Source organism: Canis lupus, chromosome X (assembly GCF_011100685.1).
Source record: "Canis lupus familiaris isolate Mischka breed German Shepherd chromosome X, alternate assembly UU_Cfam_GSD_1.0, whole genome shotgun sequence".
In the NCBI taxonomy this organism is placed as follows: domain Eukaryota; kingdom Metazoa; phylum Chordata; class Mammalia; order Carnivora; family Canidae; genus Canis; species Canis lupus.
This window is the reverse complement of record NC_049260.1, coordinates 85,660,770-85,681,207: the sequence shown is the minus strand read 5'-3', so window position 1 is coordinate 85,681,207 and position 20,438 is coordinate 85,660,770. Positions and strand designations below refer to the sequence as shown.

Sequence of the window (20,438 nt, the reverse complement as noted above, 5' to 3'; positions counted from 1 at the left end):
TTTTTCTTCCATCGATAATTTTGGGCAATTAGATTAAGATGTCTCTTGGCATAGTTTCCTTCGTGTTTCTTGTACTTGAGGTTTTTGGATCCATAAGTATATATTTCATCAAATTTGAAAAATATTTTAGTTATTATTTTTCAAATCCCTTATTGGCCATCTCCTCTCTCTTCTCCTGTGGGAACTCCAATTACACATATGATGAAATTGTAACATAGCTCACTAATATTCTATTTTATTATCTTTTATCTCTCTGTGTTCACTTTGGATAGTTTTATCACTGTGTATTAAAGTTAACTAATGTTTTCTTCCTCATCATCCAATCTCTTCTTCACTGCTAATCCCAAGCAGTATACTACTTATCTCAGATACTGTACTTCTTCTCCTTTCTACAAGTCAATTTGTTTTTTTATCTTCCATATCTCTAATTTATATCTTAAAACAGCTTTATTGATAGATAATTCATATATGGTGTGCATGTAAATAACACACTTCAAGTATATAATTCACTGTTTTTTAGTATATTCACAGATATGTACAACCATCAATAGTAAAAAGCAACCACAATCCCTAAAGCCAAGTCTTCCATCTCTCAGCAACCATTAAGGTAATTTTTGGCTCTATAGATTTTTCTGTTCTGAACATTTAAAAAAATGAATCATATATTATGAATCATATTATGTGGCCTTTTTTGACTGAGTTTTTTCACTTATCATAATGTTTTCAAGGTTCATCAATGTTGTTGCATGTATCAGATTTCATTCCTTTTATGGCCAAATGTTTTATAGTATGGATATAACCATATTTTGTTAATCCACTCATCAGTTGGTGGACACTTAGGTGATTTCCACCTTTTATCTATGATGAATAATGCTGCTAAAAACATTTATGTTTTTAAGTTTTGCGTGCAAATACATTTTAATTTCTCTTGGATATATACCTAGAAATGGAATTGCAGGATTGTATGGTAATGCTATTTGTAACCATTTGATGAACTATCAGACTGTTCCGAAGTAGTTGTTCCATTTCATTTTCCCAGCAGCACAGCATGAAGGTTCTAATTTTCTACATCACCATCAACACTTGTTATATCACTTTTTTATTATAGTCATTCTGATGTGTAAAGTGGTATCTCTTTGTTTTGATTTACATTTGCCTGATTAATAATGAGCATCTATTCATGTGCTTATTGGCCATTTATATATTTTAATTCCTTTGCGTAGTTTTAATTGGGCTATTTGCCTTTTTATTATTCAGTTACAAGAGTTCTACATATGCTAGATAAACCCCTTATACAAACTCCCCTTTTTTATTTGAAAATATTTTCTTCCATTCTGTAGGTTATCTTTTTATTTTCCTGGAAGCATCTTTTGAAGCGTAGAAAAGTTTTCAACTTTGACAAGGTCTAATTTATCTATATTTGCTTATGTTGCCTGGACAGCAATCTTTTGCCAAATCTAAGATGTGAAGCTGTATGAGCCATCTACAACACACTACTGTCTCTGTCTCTGGATATTAGAATCACTGCAGAAGCATCACTATAATCTGTATGCAAGGAGCAGAATTCTTCTACCTAGGGACATGGGGTTTTGTGGGTTTTTTTTAAGGATTTTATTTATTTATTCATGAGAGACACAGAGAGGCAGAAACACAGGCAGAGAGAGAAGCAGGCTCTATGCAGGGAACCCAGTGTGGGACTTGAAGTCTTTTTTATTTCCAAGAATCACCTTTTAAATAAATGATAATGTGTTTCCTATGAGCAGTAATACCTCCAGCCTTTTAATCAGCTCACTCCTTTATGGACATTAGACAGCTAATTGAGAAAAATTGCCCTGTGTCATTGGCCTATAGGTTATGTGCTTGGTGCAGGTAAAGTAGATGTGAAAAGGAAATAAAAAAGGAAAAGGAGAAATACGCCCAAGAAACTGCCTTTTTCATAGTGTTTCAGAAGGCCAGCTGTATTATACTCATATGTGGGACTATGTTTTTAAATATTAAGAGAATAGCTGGTGTCCTTTTTCTATCTTGGCCTTACTGTCCACTAACAGGGAAAGCTGCTGACCATTCTGTCTTGCCCATATCCTCAAGACCATTCTTATATTGGGAAAAAAAATTGAAAAAAGAAAAGGAAACAAGACCACCCATAAACTTCAAAGGTTTAAAATACCCCCACAAAATAAAATTAGATTAAATACCTTTACAACAGTAGCCATGCCAAAAAATAAATAATCTAGGAATGTTCAGCAGTTCATGTAAGCAAAGCAACCAGAGAAAAATGAGGAAGGAGAAGTTGCTGTATAAAACCGGGTCTGTGATGAAACTGTCATTTTGACTTAAGTTCAAAATAATACTTTTTGCTCAGATTAAAAACCAAAATTACAAATGGGTTTGTATAATACAATAAATATGTTGAATGTATATAACATTTTTAACACCTTTGAGTAAGAAGAATATTAAATACCATATCAAGCCCCACTAACCATAAATTAGTAATTCCCATACAAATTCCCATACCTGCCAATCTACTGAGCAGGTAGTACAAATTCCCGGTCTGCTACACTGAATTTCAAGAGGTAAAATACTACTGACTCCCTCCCCTAGTGGAAAAAAAGTAATTTAATAAAGTTCCCTCAGTTCCTTCTAACCTCAAATCCAGGGTGACCTCTCAATGTCTACTATGAGTGGAATATATTAATTTAAATATATCACCTCAGAAAGAAATAGGTATAATCAACCTGTCACATGTATATAACTGTTGGAATGTCAGTGATACCTTCCTTTTTAAGATTTATTTATTTATTTATTTATTTATTTATTTATTTATTTAAGAGTGAGAGAATGTGGAGAAGAGGGGCAGGAGAGGGAGAGAGAGAGAAATTCTCAAGTAGGTTCCATGCTGAGCATGAAGCCTGACATGGGGCTCAGTCCCATGACCCTGAGATCAAGACCTGAGCTGAAACTAAGAGTCAGATGCTTAAACAACAGAGCCACCCAGGCACCCCCAATGATACCTTCTTTAGACTTTCTAATTTTTCCAAGGTAAGAAGAAACCTCCAGTGGATGTCTTAGTCTGCTCACGCAGACATAACAAATTACCATAGACTTGGTGGCTTAAGCAACAGAAATTTATTTCTCAAAGTTCTAGAGGCTGGGAAGTCCAAGATCAAGGTTCTGGCTGATTTGGTTTCTGGCAAGAGCTCTCTTCTTGGTTGCAGGCAGTGTGTCTCAACACAATGGAGAGAGTGACCCGAGCTCCCTGATGTCTCTCCTTATAAGGGCACTAATCCTGTCAGGGCCCTACCCTCATGATCTCATTTAACTTTAATTACTTTCTTACTCTAAATACAATCACACTGGACATTAGGGCTTTAACATATGAATTGGGGGGGGGAATATTTTAGTTCATATCAGTGAAGAAATTTCGTCACTTAAAAGGATTTCAACTTGGTAAAGATCCAAGGGCAGAATGCTCTCTAGAGCTCAGCTGAAACATGCTGTCTTCAAATACAATGTGAAGTGCAGCCCTGGGATCACTGCAGACAAGTCACACAAGGCCTTTCGCTTTAATCACTGTATTTCATAGGGTATTCCTCACTTTTTCATTCTACACTGAATGGACGAGGTGAGAAAGCCCTAAAACATGGAATCAGAACACTTGGGTTATAATTCGGACTCCACCACTTAATAGTCCCTGGGTGGTATAACAAACTCTTAATTTATGTGATGCTGAAAATATTCATCTACAGTTGACTCTTGAACAACATGGGCTTCAACTGCATGGGTCCACTTGTATATGGATCTTTTTGATATAGTACAGTGAACATATTTCTCTTCCTTATGATTTTCATAGCAGTTTCTTAAGCTTACTTTATTGTGAGAACACAGTGTATAATCCATATGACATACAAAACACATGTTAATCAACTGTTTATGTTATTGGTAAGGCTTTGGTCAACAGTAGGTGATTAGTGGTTAATTTGGGGGGCAGTTGAAAGCTACACATGGATTTTTGCCCAAGCAGTCAGCACCCCTAACCCCTACATTGCTCAAGGATTGACTGTATTTTAAAAAGTAAATGATAGCAACTCAGTGAGGTAGTCAAGGATATGTAAAATAGTTTAATGAGATGATGTATATAAAAGAGCTTTGTAATCATAAAGCCCTTGAGAAATATTAGGGACCACTGAACTAAAGAGAGAGCTTAAAAGCCTCCTGACTTGAGACAATACTTCATCTGGGAGAGACAAGGGCCAAGAGGAACATTTTTAATAAGATACTAGTATTCTAAGATGCTAGTATTTGAGGATGTTTGAGGATCAACAAAAGTCCCACATTGTACAGTAAGTTGTAGACATAACTTACAAAGCTGCTTACTATAAGTAGTAGCACAGGATGACTAATTATATAAACATTTAAAATGTTCTGATCAATTGGTATTCATCAGATTACAGGTCCACAAATCACTGTTGTTCTTCAGGTTGAATCAAGGTGTTCCACAACCAAAATCAATCTGTGGTAGTCATTCCTTAATTTGCAAACACAATTTTAGTTCATGGGGAGAATTTTCTCCATTTCAGGTTTTCAGTCACAGAATCCTCTTAAATCCTTGAGTGACTAGAGCAGACAGCAAAACAAATGAACATGTTAGCAGAACACCTAGCACAAGCACACCAGGTGTCATCAATGGCTTGATTTTGTTTATTTGTGGTCACATACTTGTGTCTGCACTTTAAACTGCTAGGAAAAATACCCTGTAGTTATATGATGGTATGAAGCATACTGTCACAATCTGCCTTGTAAGAGCCATTTGCCCACAAAGGAAAGTAGTGGGGAAAAAGAGCAGGAGATGCAATTCAGGGCAATTTTATGTAACCTGAGGCAGTACTGGAAGCAGGAAAGTCTTAAAAGAAGCCAAAGTCTGAAGTCAAGAAGAACAGAGTTTATATCAGCATTTAATCCAGAGAGCAAGGTATAGATAGAATAAGTAGCTGGGAGAACAGGATTGAATTGAGCTGAGAGCTGAAAAATTTGCTAAACAGAGCTTTTGTGTGTTAGTATGGCCTTCTATTTACATGATGCTCAATGCATATTGAAGTAATAGATGCAAATTCTTAAAGAAGTTGGAATACATTTATAGCAATATTTTATAGGGTACACAGAGAGCATTCTGACCTCCAGGTGATCTGTTATCCAGATTTCAGAAGCACTAACGTTAAGTTGTGGATAACAGAGCCAAAAGGGATCACTAATAGACAATAGAGATACTCTGGCAATAGTCTTAATTCTCTTCTAACAACATACTCCTTGGAGTCTCTATTAGAAGAAAGATCTTGGGCTGGTTGCCCTTATGAAAAAATTACGAGGATTCATTAAGATAGCTCTGAGCAGTATGACTGCTATTTCTGGGAATCAGCACTCAAGAGGCTATAGGCACAGACCTCAGAAAATCAGAGTAACTGTTTGAGGAACCTCCACACAGTTTTCCAGAGTGGCTGCACCAGTTCACGGGCACTGGGTGTTATTCTGTATGTTAGTAAATTGAACACCAATAAAAAAAAATAATTAAAAAAAAAAAAAAAAAAAAGAAAATCAGAGTAGCCCCACCTTTGGGTCCTGTTCTATTCTACTTTAGGAGAACTGGCCTATAACATAGGACTGACCCCAGTGTCAAAGGAAATTATTATTCAATCTGAATGGTTTGGTCTATTCCATCTACAAAAACAATCCAAACCAATAACTGAGTCTCAACCTTCATTTCTTTTAGCCTGAATTATCACATTTGCCTGTCTTTATGGAGTGAACACATTGGTACTGTATCTAACCCAGTGGTCTCTAAGCATTCTAAATGTTGCTAATGCTCTGCAAACATTGTTTTAATAAAATGTTGGTCTGAGGGCTGGCCATGATCTTAGCAATCATCTATTTTGTCTTTCTCATTTCACAGAAAAGGAAACAGAGACATGAAGAAGAGCTAAATGTTACTTGTTCAAGTTCATATGTCAATTAGCAGAAGAGACGAGACTAGAATCCAAGTTCTTAATTCCCAGGACACTATTCTTTAAACTGCACCACTTTACACATACAGGTATGCACCATTATTTCCAGGGACGTCCCCTGAGAAATTTTTAACTTTTGATTTAAAACTGTACTAATCTCAAATGTTGGGTCAGGCAGGGAGGTGGAGATCTAACCAACTTTGCAGGAAATGTATCCTTGTACAAAAGTAAAACCCTCTCAGTAACAAGGGTGACCTGGTTTTAAAGATCCCAATATGCAAAATGAGAAAGTTACAAAATAGTCACACTGAAGGAGATTGCATTAGAAGGGACTACTCAGCAGAACTTCTTGAGTGCATTTAAGCATTTATGATTATTACTTGGCAGAATCCTCTGGGACAGAGAAACAAAGTTAAAATGCTAAGAACCACTGCCAGATGAAGACCAAGAAGAAAGCAAAAGAAACATCTTTGAAGTACAATGGAGGTTATGAATAAATAGAATCTGTTGACAGAAACTCAGTTTCCTCTAAAAGTATCAGGGCCCCAGTCACCAACCCAGTGAAGAGCCTTTCTCAATCACATGGACAGCAGCACTATGAAGTCTTATGGTCACTCAAGCTGAAAGTGTAATATCATTTTGAGGTCCTGTCTACCTCATCCCTTATAATATATCCATTACCAAGCCCTATTTTTCTCTGTCTTGAAAATAACTCTAAAATTCTTCCCTTCTGCATTCTGACTGCCAGCATTCTAGATGGGACTCCCTTATCTCATTGAAAAAAATCCTATTATCTCCTAGTCTGATTTACCACTGGCACAGACATAGGAGTCATCTTATACAGCTTTCTTGATCACATCCTATTTAAGAATCTAGAGTGACCCCTAATGCCTACATGATCAAGACCTAGTCTCTCAACCAAATATTCAATATCCCCCAACTAGGCCCAGCTTAGCTACTCCAACATACTTCCCTCTCTTCCCAAGCACTGCCATACCCAAGGTAGTACTAATTTGCACCTTTAGCTTCTATCCTCCTCCCACATATAAGAGAGGTGTTTTCCCAATTCCCACATCTGCCTATCTAAATCCCACTCAGCCTTTCAGACCCAGCTCTGGTTTGCATCTCCCACATACCTTTCCTAACCACCTCCCCAAAACTCCAGCTGATCTTGATCTTTACAATTTTAATTAGTGCCAGCTATGCTCAAGGTACTGATCTTCTTGCTTCTTTAGAAATGGGAAAAACTAACAGGCAAAATTTGGGACCCATTTAATAAAGTCCTGCTCTGAAACAGGGACGATGTTCATTTAGCCCTTAGTATCTGTTACTATAGAGAGTGCCAGGCCATCAGTTGAAGGATTCCCTAATCTTTCTTCCTCCCAAAAAGAAAGTAACATCTGTTGGACCATGCAAAATGTACTTCATTACCCATTTGTTACAGAATCACAGAATCTTAGAATATTTGAGAGGGAAGGGGCTTTAGATCATTAATTAAACAAAATAAAAGTGAGGTCCATTTCTGTTTTCTGGGTATTCTAAGGTTTATTTCCCTTTATAGAGCTACTACTGGTAAATAGCACAATTTTAAAAGAAATTTGACAGTACATATCTTTAAAAATGCACCTGGTTTTTGACTCAGTAATTCGACTTTCTGGGACACTATACTGAGCAAAAAACTTTGAATATTAAAAAAAATGTAAAAAAAATCACAGCTTTGTTTATAACAGTAGAGATAAACTGGAGACACCCTAAAGATCACCAAAATGGAGACTAGTTAAGTATATTATGGTATACTTGATCCAATCCAATAAAATATCAAATGGCTATTTAACATGATATTTTAACATATGATGGTATTAAACCATACTGCCTCAATCTCACCTAGCAGAGTCACTTTTCCACTAGGGAAATTGGTGATAGAAAGGGCAGATGATTTAAAGAGTGATATTATTGATAATAATGTATGGGAAATTCTTACAAGATATTAAGTGAAGAAAACTGATAGAAAATGTATATACAGGATGAACTCACTTAAAATGCATAGAGGGAAGACTGGGAATCCTTGTTTAAGGAAATTGTTTGATTTTTTTCATGAAAATTCATGATTTGCTGATTTAAGTAATTTTTATTTTAAAATAATTTCAGACACATACAAAGGTGTAAGAATAGTAAAAGAACTCCTGTGTACCTCTCACTCATCATATTCCCTAAATATTAGCATAAATAAACTTTTATTTATTTATTTATTGCAGTATTGAGTTTTTTTGTTTTGTTTTACACTTATCATGCCATGAATTCATAGGGAATTGGTTCCAGCAGCTCAGGCTCCTTTCCATTGGTTCTTACAAAGTGTGCTTTTCTGGGTAGAGCAGGCTGGCACTTTAGTTGAACCCAAGTACCTTTCTCTTTGACTCCCTTCTTTTTCTGATTATTTTTCTTCACATGCTTCAGAAAGCTATCTTGGCTCTTTGAATGCTTAATATACTCAATATATACATTAATTCTCTTGGCAAGAATCTTGCCTCTAACTTGTTTACAATTATGCCAACAGCATGCTGGGTAACATTGTAGACTCTTCCAGTTTTGCCATGGTTATATTTGTGGGGCATTCCATTTTGAACAGTGCCCATTTGCTTAACACCTACAATATCACCTTTCTTGTAGATTTGCATGTATGTGGCCAAAGGAACAATTCCATGTTTTCTAAAAGGCCTAAAGAACATAGCAGGTAACTCTCCTCTTTCCCTTTATGTTGATCATTCTGGCAAATTACTGGAAGATGGCGATTCCAGTGAAAAGGGATAAATAAAACTTGTAAAGAAGTCCTTCTGCCCCATTTAAGGATTGTTTGGCCAATAAGCTCCTATGCGAACACTGTCACTTTAGATTCCAAAGTGACAGAAAGGAGACACTCATTTCTCATGGCCTGTGGAATCTGGGATGAAAGCCAGCCTGAAGGCTAATAATCAGATGTAAGACTTTTAACCAATTACACTGTCTATTATTTACTGTAATCAACATTATCACATTCAGCCTTTCCCTTGACTACCTCAAGGAACATCATGCAGACAAAGTGATAATAAATGTTGAGCAACAGATTTAAACTTCCTGATTCAGCTGAATGGCTTGAGGGAAACATACATATTTTTTGTTCATACCTTCCCTCTAGTAAAAATGAAAAACATCAATTTAATCTGGCTGCCAGCAGTTCTACATAACTCCTCTGGACATCAAAGAGAAAGGAATAAAGAGTTGAGGACATTACAGAAATAAAAACACCACATATCCATAGCCATGAAAATGTATTATGCAAATGAAAGTACCCACATTTTAGCACAGATACTATATATTTCTATCCTGCATTTGAAAAAGTCCTCTCTGGTATAGACATTTTGAGGTAGAAGAGACATTTGGGTCATCCAGCACTTGTCCTGTTGGACTCCCGGTAATGATGAAAATGCTCTCTATCTGTGCTGTTCACTATGGTAGTCATGAGTCACCTGTGGTTATTAGGTGCTTGAAATGTGACTTGTATAACAGCAGAACTGAATTTTTTTTTATCTCATCTCATTTTAATTCATTTAGATTTACATAGCTACATGTGGCTAGCAGCTACTATACTGGACAGTGGAGATCTAGACCTTTCTCCACTCTAGAAATTTCCTCTCCAGTTCCCCTGATCTCTTTGCAATCTCACTGAAGTTACCTTATGATAATGGTACTCAATCTCAGCTGCATATTACATTCACCTCGGGCACTATTCTTAAGCATCAGTGTGGAGGGGGAGAGGTACTATGACCCAAACATGGATATTTTTTAAAGAGGTCCTCAGGTGGTTTTAATGTGTAGCCAGATTTGAGAACCTTTGATCAATATGCTGATGATTCTTAACTCTATATTACTAGATCTCAATGCTGTGCTGCAGATGCTGGCTGGATCTTTCCTTTCTTATTCTCCACCCCCACCCAAAAAACCCCCTCCAACACCAATATATCTAAAGGGAATATCATTGTCTAGTATTGCCCTCACCCAAATACTTCAGACTGTAATTACTGGACTTATTTCTGCCATTTTGCTATTTGTTTTTTATTTGTCTGAGATATTTTTTATTTCTCAATTCCTTCATTATAGCCTTCTTTTGTGTTTATCTTTTTTATAATTTATTGTTCTGATTTACTTCTCATTTCCTATTATATACATTTTTTAAGTAAACTCTACCCCCAACATGGGACTCAAACTTGTGGCCAAGATCAAGAGTCTTATGCTCTACTGACTGAGCCAGTCAGGTGTAGCAAAAAGAGGTCTATTCTGGGATCCCTGGGTGGCTCAGCGGTTTAGCGCCTGCCTTTGGCCCAGGGCGCGATCCTGGAGACCCGGGATCAAATCCCATATCGGGCTCCTGGTGCATGGAGCCTGCTTCTCCCTCTGCCTATGTGTCTGCGCCTCTCTCTCTCTCTCTCTGTGTGACTATCATAAATAAATAAAAATTAAAAAAAGAGGTCTATTCCATATGTTTTTAATTATTTTCTTAGTGTCTATCACGGAGATTAATATCAACAACTTCTATGTATAGCAAGCTAGTTTCAGTTAATAATAGCATAACTTTAAAAGTATAAAAACTCTATTCCACTGCAGCTCCATTCCTCCTCCTCTATGTTATTATTGTCACAGTTTACATCTTTATATACTGTGCATCCATTAACATAGACTTATAATTTTTGTTCTATGCATTTGTCTTTTAAATCTCATATAGAAAATAAGACTTACAACCAAAAAAGTATAAGAATTTTGGCTTTTATATTTAGGTATTCATTTATCTTTACCAGTGTTATTTCTACATATGGTTTTGAATTGCTGTCTGGCCTGAAGGACTACCTTTAGCATTTCTTGTAGGGCAGGTTTACTGATAATTAACTCCTTCAGGGGATCCCTGGGTGGCTCAGTGGTTTAGCACCTGCCTTTGTGTGTGTGTGTGTGTGTGTGTGTGTGTGTGTGTGTCATGAATGAATAAATAAAATCTTAAAAAGAGAAACCTCCTTCAGCTTTTGTTTATCTGGGAATGTCTTCATTTCACCTTCATTTTTGAAGGATAGTTTCGCAGAGTATAGAATTTAGGTTGAGAAGGGTTTTTTAAGATTTTATTTATTCATAAGAGACATAGGGAGAGAGGCAGAGACATAGGCAGAGGGAGAAGCAGGGTCCCCACAGGGAGCCCAATGTGGGACTCAATCCCCGGAAGCGGGATCATACCCTGAGCCAAAAGCAGACACTCAACCACTGAGTCACCCAGGTATTCCTGAAAAGGGGTTTTTCTTTTCTATAAACATTTTAAACATATTACACCACTGCCTTCTGGATTCTATGGTTTCTGAAGAAAAATTGGCTCTTAATTTTATTGAGGATCCCTTGTCTGTGACAAATCACTTCTCTTGCTACATTAAAGATTGTTTCTTTGTCTTTGTCTTTTGATAGTTCGATTGTAATGTGTCTTGGTGTGGCATCTCTTTGAGTTTAGCCTTCTTAGAGTTTATTAGTCTTCTTGGATAGATTGATGTATTTCATCAAATTGTGGAATATTTTGGCCATTATTTCTTCACATATACTTTCTGCCATTTTTTCTCTCTTCTCCGTCTACAACCCCCATTATGCATCTGTTGGTACACTTAGTAAGTGTCTCACATACAACTGAGGTGCTATTCATTTCTCTTCATTACCTTTTCCTTTCTGCCCCTCATACTGGATAATTTCAATTGATATATCTTCAGTTTCACTGATTCTATCCCCTGCTTGCTCAAATCTGCTGTTCAGAATTTGGCAAATACTACAGGGAAGGCCACTCTAACTCTGAGAAAATTCTAATGAAGGGGATATAAAACAAAGATAAACCTGGAGAGCCTGGGGGGCACAGTCACTTAAGCATCCAACTCTTAGTTTCAGTTCAGGTTGTGATCTCAGGGTCATGAGATTGAGCCCCACATGGGGTTCCATGCTTAGCACAGAGTCTGCTTAGAGTTTCTCTCTCTCTCTTCCTCTGCTCCTCCCCACTTCTCTGGAAAAAATAAATAAATCTTTAAAGAAAAACAAGAGCAATCTTGTCAGCTGATCCCTCTTTTTTCATGCAGCAATTCAATACATATGCATTAACCTGTCAAAACCTACAATCACAATTCCTTGAGAACAAAATCCATATTGGCCTGCTGGTACCAGCAAGCCACCACTAAGAATGTGGGCCACTGTCTCCAAAGCTTTATCTAAGCTAAAGGAGTGGGAGATGGTAGGTAGGAAGTTCAGTGAAAATGCTACAAAATTCTCTTACCAAAATTTAGTGGCTTCTTTCTTCATTAAGTACTCATCTTATTCTTTTAAGTGTTTATTAAATACCAGAGTTCAGAAAAAGTTGATTCTGATGGTTTTAGCTATGATAGTTTACTATGATAGATGCATTAGTGGAGAGATGGGTTTTTTGAATTCTCTACTTTGCCATTTTTTATGTCTTTTTTTCTTAATCAAAAATTTTATGGAAATATTTACACATTTATCCTTTCACTTAAACTTTAATTTTTCTGTCCAGCTCCATATAAAATCTGAATGACAGGGCCACCTGGGTGGCTCAGTGGTTGGGCATCTGCCTTTGGCTTAGGTCATGATCCTGGGATCCTGGGATTGAATCCTACCATCAGGTTCCCCACGGAGAACCTGCTTCTCCCTCTGCCTATGTCTCTGTCTCTCTCTCTGTGTGTCTTTCATAAATAAATAAATAAAATATTTTTAAAAATAAAACCTAAATGGTATACTTTTTGTAATTTATATCTTAATTTAATTAAGAAATTATATTTTTATTAGTGTGAGTCTTTCTATTCAGCAACAAAATATGCTTCTCTGTTCTCTTCAGTCTTGCTTTATACCCTTCAGTAACTTCTTTTACTTGGATCCTGTTCCCTTTTAAATAAATTAACTCCTGGACATCTTAAGATGGCACTATTGTGCACTGGATTTTTTACATTTCAATTTCTGAGTGATAGTGATGATTATGGTTAAGTTTTTTAAAGCTATCGTTATTTGTATATTTTTCTTACATTCTTTCACCTTCCCAAAGTTCCTTGTTAGGTCTAACAGATCTTTGTAAAGTTTTCTTGGGTTGTTTTATTATACAATTACATCATGTAAATATAAAAGTAATTTTGTATCCTCTGCTAAATACTTATCATACTTTCATGTCCTCTTACTACAATAGCCAGAACTTTAAAATTGAATAATAGTGCTACTTGTGGCATCCCTATCTTGTTCTTGATTTTAATGGCAATGGATGCAGTATTTCACAACTTACTATATTTATTATTGCTCTGAGGTAAATAGTGTTTTTGTGTATAAGTAGTTTACTTCTGTTCCAACTTTAGTTTTTTTTAAATAGATACTGAGTTACATCAAATTTCTTTTCATGTATTGATATGATCATGAAATCCTTCCTTTCCTTGAAGTCACTGACTTATTTATTGAATTATATTGACAATTTCTTCACATTGAACCATGCTTGCATTCTTAGGATAAATTCCACTTGGTTATAATGTATTATTCTTCAAATTCACTACTGCTTTATAATTTGCTAATATTTTATTTAGAATTTTTGGAATTATTTTCATGATTGAAACAGTCTATAGTTTTTTTTGGAGGAAGTCTATAGTTTTCATCTTAGGTCATCTTTATTAGATTTTGGCATTAATATTACACTTGCTCTGTAGAATGAATTCCTTTTGCATAATTTGAACTATCTTTAATATCAAAACAGCCATCTATATTTTTTATTCTATATATACAGCTGTGAAAACACTTGAGTGGAATGATTTTTAATTTCAAACTATTTTAATTTCTTCTATGATTACTAATCTGGTCAGTTTTTCCATTTATTTATGGTTTAATTTTGGTTTTAATTTTCAGAAAATATTTATGGTTTTAATTTTTCAGAAAATATAGTCACTTAGGATGTCTTCAGCTTCTTGTAAAAGAAAAGCAGGTCTAAAAGTGGGTTAACAAAAAGGGAGTTTTTATCTCACACAACTAAAAGGCTAGAAATTGAGCAACTCCTAGATTGGTTAATTCAATGGCTTAAAGACATCATAAAGGACTTGATGTATGCCATCCTTAGCATGTAGGCTGAATCTTTTAGGTTGGTTATTCCTCAGAGTTCCAAGGTGGCTACCAAATTCTTTGGTATCACAAGCAAATGACAACATTCAGAGGCAAAAAGGGAAATATTTCTTTTTTTACATCTCTTTTTCAGAACAAAGAAACCTTCCTCAGAAGCCCTCCAGGACATCTCATTGGCCAGAATTGCAACAAATACTCAAACCTAGATCAATCACTGGCCAAAGAAATGAAATTACCAATACTGACTTAGTCGTAGACTAAATGAGGCTTTTTTCCTTGAAAGAAGGAGAGGTTTATTGCCTGAGCACATGGCTGCATGGAGGGGAGGAAGTTAAACACACAAACAAAAGCAGAGCTCTACCAATAGAACATTACCCCATCTCTATCCTCACCATCATTTCATTTAGCAATTCCATACAAATTTATTGAGAGCCTACTATGTGCCAGGCTCTGGGTATAGAGTAGTAAATATGACAGGTTCTTGTTATTATGAACTTTATTTTTTTTTAAATATTTTATTTATTTATTCATAGAGACACAGCTAGAGAGAGAGGCAGAGACACAGGCAGAGGGAGGAGCAGGCTCCATGCAGGGAGCCTGACGTGGGACTGGATCCAGGTCTCCAGGATCACGCCCTGAGCTGCAGGCGGCGCTAAACCGCTGCGCCACCGGGGCTGCCCTATTATGAAATTTACATTTTGATTGGGAAAGCTAGTTCTTAAAATAACAAATATAAATATGATCATTTTGAATAGTGGTAGTGTTTTCTTGAAGAAAAACAAGTCAGGGTAATGAGATGGAGAGGAACATTTGCTCCATTAGAAAAAGTGTCTAGGAAGGCTTACTGAGGAGATAACATTTGATCTGAAGCTTGTATGTTTAAGAGAGAGATTGTGAAGATCTGCTGGAAGAAGATTATAGGCAGCAAACTACATGTGCAAAGGTCCCAAGGTGGTCACATGCTTGAGAGGTATGAAGAATAGAAAGTCAGTGTTCTCTTAAAATAACACTGTGTTTTATATATCCATGCCTAAGCACATATTGTGTGTGTTACCTAGGATGACCATCCCTACACTGCTATCTAGCAAACTCCTACCAACCTTTCAAGCCATAGCTGAATATTACTTTCTCTTCAATTACCTCCCCAGGTAGGGTTGAACACTTCCTCCTTCGTATCCCTACTATGTGTTAGAATCCTAATCATATGATAGTACATTTAACGTATTTTCATTTTTCTCTCTCTCTAGACTGGGGGTTGCTTAAAGGCCCCACTACTAAGTATGCTGGGCCTGACAAACAGTAGGTACATAACAAGTATTTGTTGAATTGAAATACTGAATATCTACTATTCCTGGCACTATTATAGGCATTATGAAGCATATAAAAGAGCCTACTTTCATACAAGTAGTTAAAAATGTAGACTCTGGAGTCAGAAGTTTGGCTCTAATCCCAAGCCACCACTTACTAGCTGTGTGAACTAAAGTAATTTACTTAACCTCTCTGTGCTTCAGATTCCTTATCTGTGAAGTGGGGAGATTATAACAGTAACTATCTAAAAGTGAAAAATAATTTAAATAATGCATATGAAGCATTTAGTAACATAGTATCTGGCATATGATTAGTGCTTAATGTTAATTTATTATTATTTGTAAAGTAATGAAATTCTTGAATTGATAAGACTTAAACAAATGAGAAACAATACTGCAATAGACTATGTAGGAGGGTTTAAAGTGCCTCCTGAAACAATAGTGTATCTTGACCTCAACAAAGCATTGCTGAATGTATGAATGAAGAAAAAATAGCCACAGTGTAGTCTGTGCTGGCCTGACCATTCTAGAGCACTAGCTTCATTTCAGAGCATCATATTTGAAAAGAAACAAAATATAGTGTAACTAGAAGCAAACTACTAGAATGATCATAATTCCAGAGAAGGGGAGACTCAAGGTAGAGAGAGACATGAGAGCTGAAATCAAACATTTGAAGGGTTGTCGTGCAGAAGAAAGAGTTTTGCTCAGTGCTGCTCTAGAGAAAAGAACTAGGACAATGGAATAGAAATTGTAGGCAAGGTATTTCAGCTCAACATAGAAAAGCATTTGCAGAAAGTCAGCATTTACCACGCAGGTAAGAAAGTGATGAGTTCCCCATTGGTGGAAGCACTCATTAGCTGAATAATCACTTAACAAGGATATTGTCAAGGGGACTTTTTCATTGGGCAGCGGATTATTCTAGATGACCTTTGAGGTCCCCTGAAGGAAGTTCAAGATCTGGACCTTTCTACGTAAGATTAGTATTATTACATTAAAATTAGGAAGTTCTCATGGCACCTGGGTGGCTCAGTCTGTTAAACGTCTGCTTTCAGCTCAGGTCATTATTCCAGGTTCCTGAGATCAAGCCCCACATCACATCTGGCTCCTTGCTCAATGGGGAGTTTGCTTCTCCCTCTGCCTGCCACTCCCCCTGCTTGTGCTCTCTCTTTCTCTGTCAAATAAATAAATAGAATCTTTTTTAAAAATAAAACAAAATAAAGTAAAATTAGGAAGTTCTTGAAGTGGTACTATGAAAGAGCCAAAATGCTCTAAAAATCAATACTCCACCAAATATGTATGTGTGTGCGCATGCACACACACACACATACACACACACACACACAGAGTATTCCTCAGACTAGCCCACTCCTGTGCCTTTGTACATAAAAATTCCACTTTAGTTACTTTTGGGATTGGGCATTCAAGTTCCTCTTTAAATATAATATTTTCCTAGAGGAGGTACAACTTTAAGCCACTTAGCCATCATCATCAGCTTCTATCACAGTGCCTGGTACATATTCATTGAATGTGCTTGTTATCCACCATTTATACCCGAGATTGTACAAATTTGTCTTAAAGGGCTCTGAAGAGATGCAGAAGTGGATAAGTAGGCATGGATAAGGGTGAGAGGTCACAAGGCCTTCACTATTCAAGCTCAATGCTTATAGCACACAGTGTAAGCCATGCACAGATACCATCTCTCTCTAAATACACTTTTTTTAGTTAGGTGGAAAGCTAGGCGTTCCTCCTCACAGACAAAGTCCTGAGCTGGGCTTTGATCTGGGCTGGGATTTGCGCCCTGGCCTTCTGCCCAGCCCATTGATTTAGCTCTTTAAATCGAATCATTTAAGCCTACAAATGTCATAGATCCCATTAGACAATTTCCTCTGGCTAGCAGCACAGAAAAGAGAGAACATTATAAGCCCCCTGAGGCAGACTGTTAGACCATTCCTAATGTTCCTTACTTGGTGGACTACATTCTACAAGTGAGGTTCACTTGTAGAAATGGCATGAAGTGCTGGCTGGTTTCGTTTTGTTCAGTTAAGAACACACCTCAAGCCCAGTGCATAACAAAGGAAAATCCAACCTCATCTCTTGGCTTATGTTAATGGCAAATGAGTACAATCTGCCAAGTATAAAGGTAAAGGGTAATGGGAAGGAACCTTCCCAATAATACATCCTCAAGAGATGCCAGAAACTCTATCATTAGGTATTTGTTCCCAGAATAATGGCAAAATAGGACTAACAGCAAGCATATGAAGAAGGATTGGTCTCAGCCTAGAGCAAGGCTGAGGCTATAGCTGTAAGGAAGGATCAGATGGCACCAGCTGTGGAGAATGGAAGAGGGGAGGATACTAGGCAAGTCATTAGATGTCTACATAAGCCTACATGTAGACAGACAATGCAGAGAACCCATTTTACATCACTGTCAATGTGTAGTGTAGAGCTGGGCATGGATACATAAAAGAGATTTCCAAGACTGGACACCAGGCCTCTCCTTTCCCCTTCACCACCTCTTCCCTGACCTTATAGACACACGTTTCTGTACTCCCAAGGCCACAGCCACTTTTCTCATCAAGGAATCCACATTAAGGTGGATGTTGTTAGCCCCATGATTTCATATTCCTTCCAGCCGTAGTTTTAGAGATGTTGTGCCTTAAAGCAAAGGAGTGATTCCCTAATAGTACACTCTCAGGCAAACCTCTGGAGGAGATGTTTTTCTCCATCGGGAATACTACGAGGCTTTTCATAGCACAGCTCACTGGAAATGCAATAGACTAGACCAACTTCAAATGCAAGAGATGAAAAGTAAATCTAGACTCTGAATTGACTATATATAATCCAATTATACTTACTTCAAGTCTCAAATCACCATGATTTTACTGTCTTCTTTCTTTACTACTATAACCCACACATCTGGTACATAGTGAAAGCTCAATGAATGGTACTGCTTGTCGCCTTCATTAGTACTACTATTAGCACAGGAAGCAGTAGTAGTAATAGTGCTGCCCTGGAACAGTGCCTGGGACATAGTAAATATTCAAAACTCTACTAATTATTTTGTTGCACTAGCTCCTGGCATAGTGCCTGGCATATAATAGGGCACAGATTTAGTTAGTTCCCCTCCTTCTCATACTGTTCTAGGACACATTTGTCTTCAGTTTACCCCACAGCTTTTCCTTACAGAAGTGGACAAGATCTTCCCGCAGCAACCATGCTATGACACCATCTGAAAAGACTTCTAGCCTTCTCTCCCATGGTAACCTCTTAAGTAGCAAATGGGCAACAAGTATTTAAGGTCATTTTTCAGATGGGAAAACTGAGGTTATGAGCTCTTGGCTTGGAATTTTAGCTCACCCCCAATCTTTGTACCTTATTATAGCCCGAAAACTATGCTCCCTCCAACTAGGCCATGATCAATCTCACCACTGTTGTTCTTATGCTCTGCAGTGACTGTACTACCCTTACATTTTCACATTTAAGTCATCTTCCAAAGACTGGCTTAGAGCTACCTCCTCCATGAAACCTTCTCTGCAATCTTCAGCCCTCACTGAGCCCTTCCTGAAATAGCAAAAAAATCAAATCAGTGTCATATAACTTAGCACTTCATGACCATGCCAACCCTCCAAAGTTAGATATTTGTTCATTAAACATTCACTTGTCAAGCACCTGTCATGTTCCAGACCCTCTGTGAGTACTTAGAAGGCAGGAATCAAGGTACTCCTACCCTAGTGGCAGAAAGACAAACATGCAGTTAGGTGACATTGGGAAAAAAAGTCATCAAAGTAACAGTGGAGAACTCAGAGGGAGATTAGCTAACTTTCTGAAGCTGTTGGGGGAAAAGTTCACAGAGAAGGAGAACTATGAGCAAAGTGCTAAAGCTGAGAAGAAATTTATCAGGAAGAGAGAGTAGAAAGAAGCTATGTGCAAAGGTATGATTATAAAAGGGGAACTCAGAGAGCATGGCTCGGTATGGCTAGAACTTAGGGTGAGATGGAGAAAGATGAGAGAATATCATGGAAAGTTTACTCATCTATTCATCAAATATATGTCAAGCATTCAGGGCATGCCAGGAACTTGGCTAGGTGCAGGTTCTATAAAAACAGGACAGTGCAGTCCCTGAACTTAAGATTTAAAGCAAATTGGACAGAAGAGATGATTATTCAGTAAGACATAGATATATGTAACTACAAATTGTGATAAGCATTAAAAAGGAAGAGAATACAATGGAGAGAAGAGTATGAAGGAACTACTTTAGAAAAGGTGGCTAGTGAGGGCTACTCTGTGGAGGTGACATTTTGTTGAGGCTTGAGAGATGAAGAAAGCTGGCAAAGAGCATTCTAGGACATAATCAAAGGTCTTGAGGTGGCAAAAACGCTTGGCATGTTGGGAGAATCAAAAGAAGTTCCATGAGGCTAAAGAATAGCAGATGAGAGCAAGAATTTGAAGAGGTAAACACAAGCCCAGACCTAGGAGCCCTCAGAAAGGAATGTTGATTTCATCACAAGAGTAGCAAGAAACTAATCAAGGAGGAGTAAAATGGAATCAGATGTATATTCCATGGGACAACTTGGGGATGGCGCCAAAGACCATGCAGAGGGGAAGAGAATAGAATGAGGATGACCAACTGTAAGTTTGTGAAATGGTTTAAGTGAGAGATGATGAAGGCATGGACCTATTCTTTCCTACCCTCCCAAAGTGACTAGCATAGTGCAAGGTACACTGCAGGCTTCCAGTGTGTTTACATTGATTAAATAAATATAACCTGAATCGGGTTGTTGAGTCTCCCTTCAGGAGATCACACTGTCTCTTCTTCCTCATCCTTGTTTTTTTTTTTTTTTTTTTTCATCGTGGAGATAGAGTGGCAGTCTACAATTAGTATTATTAAAGTCATTTGCTGTTCAGTGGCAAATGCCTACTCTTAAGTGTCACTTCCCTTTAGCCACTGCTGAGTTACTTGAAAGTAGCAAAGAAAAATATCAGTGCT

At 37.2% G+C, this 20,438-nt stretch overlaps 1 protein-coding gene across 1 annotated transcript in view; it reads left to right on the top strand.

Annotated features, from left to right (window-relative positions):
- Window positions 1-534: 534 nt before the first annotated feature.
- TRPC5 (transient receptor potential cation channel subfamily C member 5) overlaps window positions 535-20,438 on the top strand; it is a 182,543-nt gene continuing 162,639 nt past the window's right edge. The window contains exons 1-2 of the mRNA XM_038588105.1: window positions 535-607; window positions 5,945-6,085. The gene's annotated coding sequence lies outside the window, so the exon portion shown is untranslated. The remainder of the gene's footprint in view (window positions 608-5,944; window positions 6,086-20,438) is intronic.